We start from the raw sequence: 12256 nt of genomic DNA, 5'->3' as shown, positions 1-12256 counted from the left end.
CGGAGCGTGTATTTTTCCCAGGCTCGTCGTCGTCTTCTCCAAACAGAGCGCCCTCCCGCTTCCATTAGAAGCGCATTTCAATTTAGCGTAAGGTGTCATCAAATAGCAAGCGCTGTTGACACGGCCGTAGCCTCTCCGTCTCCTCGCGGGCAAGCTGGACGCCGCCGCTTCATTTGCTAAGCAAGTAGAGGACGGTCAATACGCTGTATAAACTTTTACTGGGTTAGGGCTCTCAGGGAGTCACAGAGGCCATAAAAAAAACAGAAAAGCTCCTGATTAATGGCGGCCAACTTTGTCAGCGCTTCCATTCTGCAGCCAATCTTTACAAAAGTGTACATTTAGGTGTGCAACATTGTCACAAAACTCACTTCTGGCTTTTATATACATTTTCTTCCGCCCTACTCTTTCAATGCTGAGGTCATAGGTTATATATGGAGCCCAACTGCCATACTGTGTAGGTTCATTAAGCAAAAGCTTCAAAGGCATTCCTGGAATTGATCACGGAGCTGCAAGTGATGTAATGTATGCTGTCCTGTTTATTTGCAGATTGTTAATGATAAGCGAGGACAGACTTGGCGGCACCGCTCCCGAATGCAGGGGAGATTGCCTCGGCCCTAAACGCCATGCGACTGAAAAGGGAGGTGGGTGGGGGTCGAGCGGAGACCCCCACCACCCCCCCACCCGCCTCTTATGTGCGAGATTAGCTTATTCAACTACTGTAATTGAGTCCAAACTTCCCGGTGGACACGGTGACACAAAGCGGAAAGAGACATGTCCAATTGACGGCCTAATGGCTTTCTAAACGCAAGTCATTGGGCCCAAAAAAGACGGAGGCGCGGCAAGGAATTGATCCGCCACTTCAAAAAGGCGGAAATTGTAAAATGCACTTTCCAGAATCAACACATTTTACTCAATAGCCCGCAGGAACGATAAACCTCTTACCTGTCGATACCTCGTCCCCGTCGGCCATTTTTTTTTGTGTTCAGCGGACCGTCGATCCCCGCGTCGACTGGCTATAGCTATTGATGAAAAACAATTTTAGTTAATTAGGGGATGTGTTTATTGACGGCACGGCGCAGGCTGAAAACGGACAAGGAGAGTGGAAGCCTAGCGGAAAAGATCACACACTTATAAACAAAACTGTGTGAAGTGTCGCCGTATCATTTTTTTTTTCGGGGCGTAATGAAGCAAAGCGTATCCGTCAAGGTTTCCAATGTCAAGCTGACTACAGCGAAAAAGGGAAATCAAGGCGGAAAAAAAAAGCAAGTCGTGGCCTAAGGGTTTGTTTGTACGGCAATGACCTAGTAAAAAAAACCCTTTTTTGTTGCTCCGACTGAAAATGGCGCAACGGTCATGTTTGAGGTGTCGTCTGTACACTTTGCTGAAGTGTCGCAAGCATCGGCTCTTCAATAACGTTGTATTGAGCGGGTCAACGCTAACCACATTCCAGTTTACAACTATTTCGACTTTTTTTTTTTTTCATACAATAAATGGTAACCAGAAACTGCAGCTTTTTATATGCTGTAGAATAACGATAAAATATAAAATATTTTTCAATAAAAATATTATTCAATAAAATATAATTGACAGAATTAGCTGAGTAAAGTCATATTATTAGGGAATCGTAGACCTTTGTTATAATCGGGGGGGGAAAAAAAATCGCGATTCGATTATTTGTCAAAACCATTCAGCCACATATCGCGAGTTAACATTTTTGGCGTTAAAAAATTGTTGCGTCAACAACCTCGGTACTCTTGAGCCCAAGTTATTGTGTGGGCCCGTAGCCCCATTGCGAGCTTCCTTGATGGCTCATGTGCTCATTATCACCTGTTGCAGCACCGGGACTGAACGGTCGGCCGCATTGTTTGCGGCAAACCAGTCCAGTGGCATGCGTTACTCCCTCCGGAGCCTAATGTGAAAGGATTTGTCTGCACGACCCCATAAATGGCCACCAGCTCCGGGCGGCGTGATCGCAAAGGCCTCAGATGTGGACCATGTGTCAAAAGTCTTTAGGCCTTTACGTGCCACCGGGAGATAAGCACTCCCCCCCCCTCCCCTCCTGTCAATCTTCCTAACGTGAGGCTTTTACTCCAACCGGTTTTGCGTGCTGAAAAGCAAACAATAGCAAATCAGGAGCAGAGGGGAAAAATCCCGAGGTTATTTGTCGTCAAGTTAACGCGGTATAAATACGCGGCCGACGCGTTCACGAGAGGGGTGGGGGTGGGGGTGTGATTGCAGTTTAGATTTAGAGGCCGGGGAGGCGGCGCCCTCGTGACGTTGGCCGAGCCCCGGCGTCGGCGGCCACTTCAGTCGCTCGCCACTTCCTTGAAGTCGCCAGCTTTTCTCTTTGTTTGTGTCGGTCCATCCTCTCGATCCTCTTTTAAGAGGATCGAGGTATAAAGCGCCGCATTCCTCCACCGTCTTTGGGGCTAAGAGGTTGAGGTGGCTCGGCTCTCTCGGGGGGTTAAGTGGGATAAGTGCGTGGCTCATGTCAAGCCGGTTGCCCCCCAATAGTTTCTGGAAAATTTGCAATGGGGTCAGATTGGATTACTGTGTTTTGGTTTTTACATGGAGACAGAGGAGCTTTGAAATGGAAAACCATAAGCGGGAAGGCAAGTGCCATGCAGTCTGAAAGGCCAAAAAGAAAAAAAAAAAAGCGCCGCTAATTTCTTCCGATGGCACGGACAAACGTGGCTCATCCGCGATTTCGAATTGCGCTGCCTCGCATATACATACGTGGCCAGAAAGTTGATTTTTGTCCTGTTCTCAATTCTGACTGGTGACCGGAGGGTCAGTCAACTTTGTATGTTACACTTTGTCTGTGTTGGTTGCCAATCGTCATGCGGACCACGTGACTCGCTGCTTAGCGAAAGAGGCAAAGGCTTCATTTAGAATTGAAAGAATTTAGAATGCCTTTATTGTCACTGTAAAAAACAAAAGATTAAAAATGGCCTCTCAAAAGCAGCAAAACAATAATGTATTATTATGGTGTATGTTGTATTAGTATGTATTTATCTATTTATTTATTACTTTTTAGAAAAGAGCTTATTTCCATGCCACTAGCATAAGGTGCCTCTTGCTACTTTTTTTTTTTTTTTCTTCTCCTCCCTTCTCCCCCCCCCTGCTTCTGTTGAAACTTGACCTCCAGTTTCTGGGTGAATTCACGGTTTTGTCAGTAGCGAGAACAACAATTTTTGAAGTGTTCGCGGCGGCGGCGAACTCAAGCGGCGGCAAAGTTGAGTGCGGTGAATTGAATCTCCCGCATGCCTCTGTCGCCATGAATGCACCACGACTGCCCCCAACGACAGCCCCCCCTCCACTCGCCACGCCAACACACACTCCTCAGGCCTTGATATCTTTTAACTAAGGACCTTTCGAAGTACTCTAAATGTAAACATTCTGTAAATTAATAATGTTTTGATGTAATCATGTTTTTACTGCGATTTGAATTTTTGGCGAATGTTTGAGCTAACGCAGGACCCCTACGAATGTAACAAATGCTCAAACGGGTCGAATTCAAACCTGGCGCTGGCCTTTTGTGGCCCGCGGGTCATATTTTACTGAAGTAGACGCTGGCATTTAATAGAAGCATGCTGATGGTGGGAACCAAGTTGCGGCCACCGTGCGTCAACAGGTTCATTTGGTTATGCACTGACAAAGCACGCTGTTAACCTTTAGAGCCCCTCATTCTAATAGTCTATTAAAAAAGAAATCTTGGGAGGGGGTGGGTCTAATGCCAGATCCCCAGATGCACTCGGCTATACGCACCCGACATGCGTTTAAATGTCCTTCCTTTAGATCTCTTATGAGTTAAATATGACTCACTTTCAGCCCCCCCCACCCCTTTTGGTTTTACTAGCTGTGTTTGGCTTTACTGCTTTTTCATGTTCAAATTGCATGTCCCGTCAGGAGACTTGTGACATTTGAAATACGACGCCGGGTCGTATTTACTGAGCTAGACAATACACGAAAGCCACATGAAAATCAAAATAAGTCGGATGCGGTTAAGAGCCGTGCCCTCATTTATTGAATTCCCCACAGATGTTTTGCATGAAGACATTTTTGGGGGGTAATGAGGAGGGGAGCGTGTTTGGACGTAAGTTGAACCTGGGTGCCTTTCTTTTTCTTGACTGTGTGTGTGTGTGTGTGTGTGTTATGTGATTCAGGAGCGTCGGCGGCCCGGGCACGGAAGAGGCTTGAACGCGTGCAGCTGCTGCATTAAGTTTTCCCCATCAAAGCGTGGGGTGATGAATTGATGGTCATTTGTGGTCATGCTTGCCTTCATGGCTCCCTTTGAGGCTCCTCAGCACTCCTCCGGTAAGAAAAAAGTTCATTTGATTAGGTTAGCAATCTCAAATATACGTTCTCCATTACATTTTGACCCTTTTTTTGGTCGTAAAAAGTCTTGTGTCTAGTGTGAACACTTAGGCCTGCTACACCATTGTATTTTAACATTGGCTTTGTGGTTGTACGTGGAGTGATGAGTACAGATTTCTCTTTTGTGGTACTTTGTGTAAAAAGTGTGAGAACCACCGCTCTTGAGGTTGTTAGCTCCGCTTGCACCGTTGGAAGTGCCCCCACCCCCTCACCCTTCCCAAAATGGTGAGCTCCAAAGTGTCATGTCTGGCGGCGCTCATGCGGGCTCCACCATGCAGCCTGCCGCCGCCACACAGACCGGGACACAAGCCCTAACCAACCAATTAAAATCCGATTAGGAAACATCTTAGTTAGAGAAAGGACCTTTTGCCGGCCCGGGGTCAGCCACCTAATAAGATCCATGGCCTATATAGTGAAGCTGCAGACCTTCACAAATGCTCCTGGCGACCGAGCGTGGCCCCGGAGACCTCTTCTGGCCCACATCGCGCTTTAATTGCTCACTGTATTTAAAAAGAAGAAGGTGGGATTCCAGTTAATTAGTCGGGGGGCTGGACATTATACGACGCGGGGTTTGTTCGCTCCGATTTGGGCGCCGATCAGCTTTTGTGCGCGCCAAATGAGAAGTGAGTAGCGAGCCGGCGATACACAGTGTGCCTGTGTGGACTGGCGGCAGTCTCCATTCATGGGAAAACCTTAAAGGAGCCCCGCGTTATCACAGGACCTCATTATCTCATGTCTGCAAGCATCCTTTGGCAGGGCGTCCTAATCAAGAGTGGCGCAGACCTACTTTGCAAAAACTTTTTTGCGTCACACCCTTTGCGTGATCGGAGGTGTTGCACGACCTTTGCGTGATGTGCCGGCGGATCAACTTTGTTTGGTCAAATGACCGCTAGCCGCTCGCTCGGCTCATTAACGGGTGAAAGGCAAATAACGCCCCGCCCACCTCTCTTTGTCATAAGCTAAATCCCAGCGACAGATGTGCCATTGCGCAGAAACAAATTCTCTCATATTTATAGACACATTTATAAATGTATTTACCTGGAGGTGAGTGGTGTCGCAAAAAAAAAAAAAAAAAGGCGAAATGGAGAGCAAGATCTCAGGAAGAGATTTACACCTGCCTCTCTGCTGCCAGAGAAGAAGCCTATAGGCTACAGAGATGGCCCAGTGGAGCCAGCTTGTCTGGGGCCTCAGCTTAGAGCCCCCCCCCCCCCTCCTCCACCCCATCACCACCCCACCCGGTCGCCCTCCTCCCCCACCCTCACTCTTTGCTTCCTCCTCCCTCCGCTGTGGATTAAACAACATCATAAAAAATGACCATCAACGCACACACTGTAAACAGATTACTCTGCTCGGCGCCTGGCGCACAAACTGAGGCGCTTAGGGCAAAAAAAAAAAGAGAGGGAGAGGGAAAAACTAGCGCGCGGCCGATGCACAAGCACCCGCTCCCCACCCTCGCGCTCTTTTCTCTCCTTACCACCAAGCCAACATGCACGCGCGCACTTCCAGGAGACACTTCCCGGTTATGTCACTTGTCTTTTTACGAGCGTTGGGACAGTCTTTAAGGAGGCCAGCCGCTTCCCCCCCACTTCAACCTTCTTAAATTCACATTTGGAGCTTTTAATGTTGTATTTGTTTATCAATGCTGACTGCACACTTGATTTTAGAGCTGGTTAATAAGTACAACCAACCAAATGATGTATCTGCAAGACATGTGTCTTTTTAGGCCACTTATTGCTAGGCGGAATTAGTGGAACGCCCTTTTCCATCAATATTTCATCCAAAATATCCCAGGAAAAAATGCTTCAAATCATTTCCAAGGTGCTTTGTATTCTAAAGAAGTATCAGATGTGAATCGAACACATGGTTCCAGCCCTGCTGAAATTAATGTCACGGCCAAATGAATGCTTTGTATTAAATGTAACACTCTTTTAAATCAGGAGAAATAGGGCCATCTGGTGGGACACTGCCCCCGTTATTAATTACACAAGCACGGAAAAAGTGTCCCCTAGTCATCCAAATCTCTACTCTACATCAATTATGAAATACCAGCCCCCAAAAATCCTTTTGCGTCTATTCGTTACAAAATTAAATCGGTTTTCTGCATTAAATATAAGAATATTCCATACACTAACTTTACAAGCACATCCATGCTCTGTTTTAAATATCAAATAATGTGTATAAAATAAAATTGTGCCATCTGGTTCATTTCATGACTGCAACAACGCTCCGTATTAAATGTAAGAATAAAAATGTAAAAAATCCGAATGTAGCTTTAAAAAGTTGAATCCCTTTCACTCACATATGTAGCTCTCATTTGCGCATGCGCACACACGCACGCACGCACGCACACACACACACACACACACACACACACACACACGAGGGAGAACGTAAAGGGTGTGTCTGAAGCTGCTTAAAACAAATCAAATAGAAAAAGAATCCCCCTTTCTGGATGCAAATCCCTCTCTGCTCTGATTTGTGCAAAATAAAGTCTTCACATGGAGCTCGTTTGAACGCGGGGGCCTGCAAATCATCAGGCTGTCAGCGTCGCAGATGCTCGGCGAATCGCTGGCATTTTACGCCGCTCCGACTTTTGCACAACCTCCCCGGCCTGCTTTTTGCCTTTTTACGATACGCAAAGCCCGGTTACTCGAGTTAGCTTCGTCAAATCCATATCATAAGCTGTCGCTCGTATGACAGAAGGTAGCGCCGAGTTCGCCGGTCGCTTTCAGTAAATCCTCCTTTAAACAGCAATACTAGCATGATTGATTATTTGCTGAGCCAGCACAAAAGCGTTAATGGAGGCGCTTTTAGCTTAAACAGTGATATGCTCGCGACTCCGGCTGTAAATTATCTCCAGATTTCTTTGATTTTATTATTTTCTTGTAAAAATAAGGTCATATTGATTTAACAGTTTTACACGCATCCTGTTGTCGTAAATACTTTGGGAAGTCGAATCGCAGCCGTCATGTCATGTCAATCGTTGAGCAGCGTCATTTCGGATCGTACGAGGAGTGCAGCCACGTGGGAATCCAGAGAGGAAGGAGGACGGTGATTTCCAAAAAGAGCTTAGCCCATTGAATGACAAAAGGCAGCCTACTCTCGCTTCTCCTTGGCTGCCTCACATGAAAGGAAAAAAAAACCCCAAAACAAAAACTTCACAACAACAAACCAGATGTGATTTATTTTATATCCGACCAAATCATTTAAATCTGGCTATGGAGAAATATTGATGGGAAGTGAATTTCCTCGGTCGGAGATCAGATTGTTTTCTGTTGGGATCTCCGATTTCTCGGTCTGGCGGCGTAAACATGCTGACGTTGATTGTATTAGTCAGAAAAAGACACCATTTACAACACTTTACACAAACATCATTTTGGGGAATGATCACGATCACGCGGCGCCCTCCGCTCCCATTGCCCCCCCCCCCCCTGCTTTGCACGCCACTGCTGACCAGAAGTAGCTGAAGATCAGTGGAAAGTCCAATAATTGCCTTTAAATAAACACAATTTCATGTGCAATCACTTACAAAAATGGGAGGATTTTTTGCAAATATTGTGCAAATAATCACAAGGATCGAAAAATAATTAAACGCAACTTTTCACTAATCCAAATCTTAGTGCTACGTTGCGATTTCTCCTGTCCATCAATGTTTTTTTTCTTCTTTTTTTTACGTTATTTTCCCATCTCCTCAATAAATAATTCACCGCTCATAGCCCGCCCCGATGGCCCCACATGCACCGATCTCTCAGTTACAAGCATCCTGGGAGTATAAGGCAGTACAAGCGCATCCTTAATAAACAAATACAAGATGGCGAGCAGCTCTGGTTTCACTGCTGAAACATCCTGTCTCTCTCTGCCGGGCCCAAGTGGCGTCGTCGTCTGTATTCATTATTGCCCAATTTCAGCCTGGACGTCACATGATTTCCACGCCTCTTATGAAATGCATATTTGGTATGATGGAGCGCATTAATTAGACCTATCCACTTTGTGTACACTACACCCGAAACATGATCTAGTCATGATTCCTTAACCTCGATAGTGTGTGTGTGTGTGTGTGTGTGTGTGTGCGTGTGTGTGTGCGTGTGTGTGGTGCTAAAGCAAAGACCACAATCTCTTTTTTTTTTTTTCATCCTAATCGATTTCAGGGTTATTATGAAAAGACATTTAATCCTGTTTGCCTTCGCTTACTGCTTCAGAACAAGATCTTCCACTTTTAAAATGACAATTAACAATAGTTGCAGTTTTAAATGATGCCGCTTTATGGTGTTTAGAAGTTGTATATTGTTATGATAAGACATATTAAATCTTAATAAATATGTATAAGTCAAGTAGGAGCAGTGAGTGCCCTGCCGCTTGCTAAATAGTGAGCTCACATCTAAATGTATCTCCAAGTAGTTTGAACTTGCCAAATAATAAACCACACTTTTTGCATTGTCAAGTGATTCAGTAATTAATTTTTGTACTGTTTATGAGAATGTTGAATATTTGTGTCTGTGCATTCAAGCATTATTTTTAACTCCATATATTGCTAAGCCTTAATCTGCAACTGTAAACGACCTACTTTTTGCCAAATACTAATCTCACATCTTTAACCTAGCGTAGCTTGAACTTCTTTTGTGAAGTGGCATTTTAAAAGTATTGTTTGTGATATATGTGACAATGCTATGACCTAAACAGGATCCGAGCTAGCACGAGCTGAGAATGACCTTCTGCTTGCCAAATAGTGAGCCTCCATTTATGAATCCTGAATCTCCGTTTGAATAACCCAGCTTGGTCACATTTGGACTCGGCGCTGGCTTAGCGACAGTATTTCACCCAATTTAGTTTATATTTATAACCCGGGCAGTCGTGACAGTACACTATTTGCTCCATCAATGTGTCATGTGTGACCGACCATCTGTGTGTCGCCTGAAAACTCCCTAAAACGAAAGATTCAAGGTCCAGTGAAAATTGATCCGCTGAGCCAAAGTCTGTTTCTCTCTCCCAGTCCGAACAGATCCCGGCGGAGCAACCCGATATCACGCCGAACGAGATGACCAAGTTCAGGGCCCGCCCGTCGCCGCCTCCTCCCGCCGCCGGTCGGCCGCGGGATCAATGGAATACCGTCGGGATACGCGGCGGGCCGCGCCCACGCGCTCGCCAATGAACCGTATGATTGGACGTCGTCGACCACCGCCGAGGCTTTCATGCAAATTGATGAAGGTAATTTGAGCCGATTAAGTGCAATTTGATTTGCGTTAAGAGCCATCCTTCTTCGGCTCCCCTCTCGCTAATCCAAAACGCTTTTGATTAATAGTTGAGGATGCGATGAAGTCATGTGATCAAGTGCACTTCAAACGAGTCGTGCGGCAGCTGTTTGTCGTTGGGGGGGCGGCCGAAAGGAAGCAACCGTTTCCTTTTTATACTCACAAGTGAATTTTGATGACAACTATCCTTGACTTTAATCGATCCCACACTGTCAGATTTAGCTCGGATGGACGCTCGTTGAAGTGTCATGTAACGGCGTCGATGCTGATCATTTCAGCAGATTTTTGTATTTTAGAATGATGAGGCACCACTTAACTATAATTTGCCAATTTGTAAGCAACTTGTCGATAGACACGAAAACATGAAGCTGATAACTGATAGCTGAAATTGCGAGACACATGAACTGTAACCGGAGGAGGAAGGAAATAAATCCAAAATGGACACCGGGAATTTTTTTAATACTTAGAAGAGTGTTTGATGAAATTACAAAAAAATTAAATGGCTACTCTGTATCAAATATAAAGTGCATTTTGAAAAAAAAAAAAAAACATAGGATGGTACACAACCATATAACGGATCAATTGAATAACTACTCTAATATAAATTCTACAGGTATTTTTTTTTTTCTTCAAACGACTGGTGTCAAACCAAACCTCCATTCAACTTTGCAGTACGCCTGAAATCCGTATTGTGAATTCAACAAAGCAGGTTGCCTTAGCGTGCTGAGTGTCCTCTGTGCGCTTTAACACGCATGCATAATTGCCAAGAAACAAGCGTGCTGGTGACCATTGTATGAGTGTCCCGCTTGTTACGTGCCGCCTCGAGCGTCCGCGTAAACTCCGCCTTACCTCTTCAGAGCGGCCCGGCCCGGCGCGGCGGCCTGACTCAGTGAAAAAAACAATCTGAGGAAACGGGGAACAATCCGAGTTAGGCTCCAAACAGGCCGCCGTTTAAAAAAGAAAAAAAAAGGGGGGGGGGGGCTCTGCTCCCCCTCATGCCGTCAGCTTTAAACGTATGGTGCGATGAAAGATCAATGCGCCGCCCCTGTGCCTGGTGTCGAGCGCTATACGCCAGGAAGTATGGGGGGGGGGGGGGGGGGCAAAATGGGGGAGAAAGCCTCCCTAAATGTTGCCAATGCTTTGCGAGTGATTAGTGGAATTTTGTGTGTGTGTGTGTGTGTGTGAGAGAGAAAGCTTCCATGTTATCTCATACGCACGTCAGGTCAAGAAATGTTGACTGGTTCCAGCTCGTGGATCATATTCCAAACTCATTTCGGGCCTACATTCCCCACCTAGCTTTACCTCTTTAACAGCCCCCCCACCTCCTTTGCTTGCTCCCGTTCTGATGTTAGCAGACTCTTCTGGATCTCCTGCAGTAGTAATGTGCTCACTTTTTACCCCTTTGCAAAAAAACAAACGCTGTCTCGGCTGTCAGCGCTCTCAATGAGAAGCCGGGGTCCCTCTTTGCCAGGCTAGTAGGGGGCACCGGTTTTCCCAGGGAGAGCAGTAGGCCGGTCCTTATGAAGGCCCGATCGCAGACACCTCCGCCCCTTCTGGCAGGAATGCAAACGGCCCCCTGTGGGAGGAGAAGAAGAAGAAGCAGAAAAAGGAGGAGGAAACAGGCCAACATGAAGGGGAAGCCCAATGGGGGGAAAGAAAATAACCAGTGAGGGGAAAGTGAATGAAGGGCAAGGGAGAGGGGAGGAGCGTGGCAGCCAACGCGCCAATGGCGGCGCGGGAGTCTGGAGAGCGCGTAGCAAAACAAACATGGCATTAGGCGGCTTAAACGCTCTTCCGACGGCAATGCTCGGCGCTCGTCGTTGGCTCCCTGCACTCTCGCTGTTGAAAAAGGTGATGACACGCCGGCAACGATGTGACAAGAGCACAAAAGGTGCTAACGGCGCGTGTAAAATCTGGATCCGAAACGTACGCTATTATACATGAAACCATCTCGCGTTCGGATCTTTTTAGGCCGGTGTGTTTCGTATTCTTTCATGAGCCCCCTCTAGTGGTAGGCAAAAGAATCGCTGAAATAATTGTTCGAGTAGCTTCAATAGATTTTTGTCAGCAAGTGCACTACATTTTGTTCAGTATACTTCAGTTGTATTTGCTTGATTTAAGTACTGAGGAGTAATTTTTCAAATAAAATGTTATTAGGCCTCACAGTAATTAAAAAAATTCACTGGAGCCTTATATTTGCAGTATATTGGATAAAGAAACTACAAAACCAAACCAAAACAATTGAAAGTGTCATTTACTATCATTTATTCATTTATTATCATTTGTATTTATTTGTAATATATTTTCTTATTTCATGTCGAACTTATTTAAAGAGCATACTCATATTCACATTTTAACTGAGAGAAATCTGCCTAGCAACAGTGCCAAGTGACACGCTAACCCATAAATGACCCTAAAATATAATTTGCACAATTCTGTTAAAGCGCACTATACTTCCCTGACTTAAGTGGTTGGCTCCCCACTTTTTTTTTTTTTTTTTTCCTCCTCCCGTTTGGAAATGCCACTGATTGACTGTAAAACTTTCACGTGCACACTCCCTGCAGACCTCAATGTATGTTTGAGGTAACGCGGCACCGGATGTTAACATATTAAATGTACCGCAATTATCG

General features: G+C 45.6%; 1 long non-coding RNA gene across 3 annotated transcripts in view; it reads left to right on the top strand.

The window, feature by feature from the left end:
* LOC133163725 (uncharacterized) overlaps positions 1-12256 on the top strand; it is a 95934-nt gene that overhangs the window by 19857 nt on the left and 63821 nt on the right. For 2 of the 3 annotated variants that reach the window (XR_009716438.1, XR_009716437.1), the window contains exons 2-3: positions 4167-4317; positions 9368-9582. This is a non-coding gene — a long non-coding RNA (uncharacterized LOC133163725). Of the gene's footprint in view, positions 1-4166; positions 4318-9367; positions 9583-11397; positions 11478-12256 lie in introns of those variants that run through there. The other variant, XR_009716440.1, reaches the window with a different exon arrangement.

This window comes from Syngnathus typhle, linkage group LG12, assembly GCF_033458585.1.
Source record: "Syngnathus typhle isolate RoL2023-S1 ecotype Sweden linkage group LG12, RoL_Styp_1.0, whole genome shotgun sequence".
In the NCBI taxonomy this organism is placed as follows: Eukaryota; Metazoa; Chordata; class Actinopteri; order Syngnathiformes; family Syngnathidae; genus Syngnathus; species Syngnathus typhle.
Note: the sequence above shows the minus strand (reverse complement) of the source record. Positions and strands in the feature narration are given on the sequence as shown.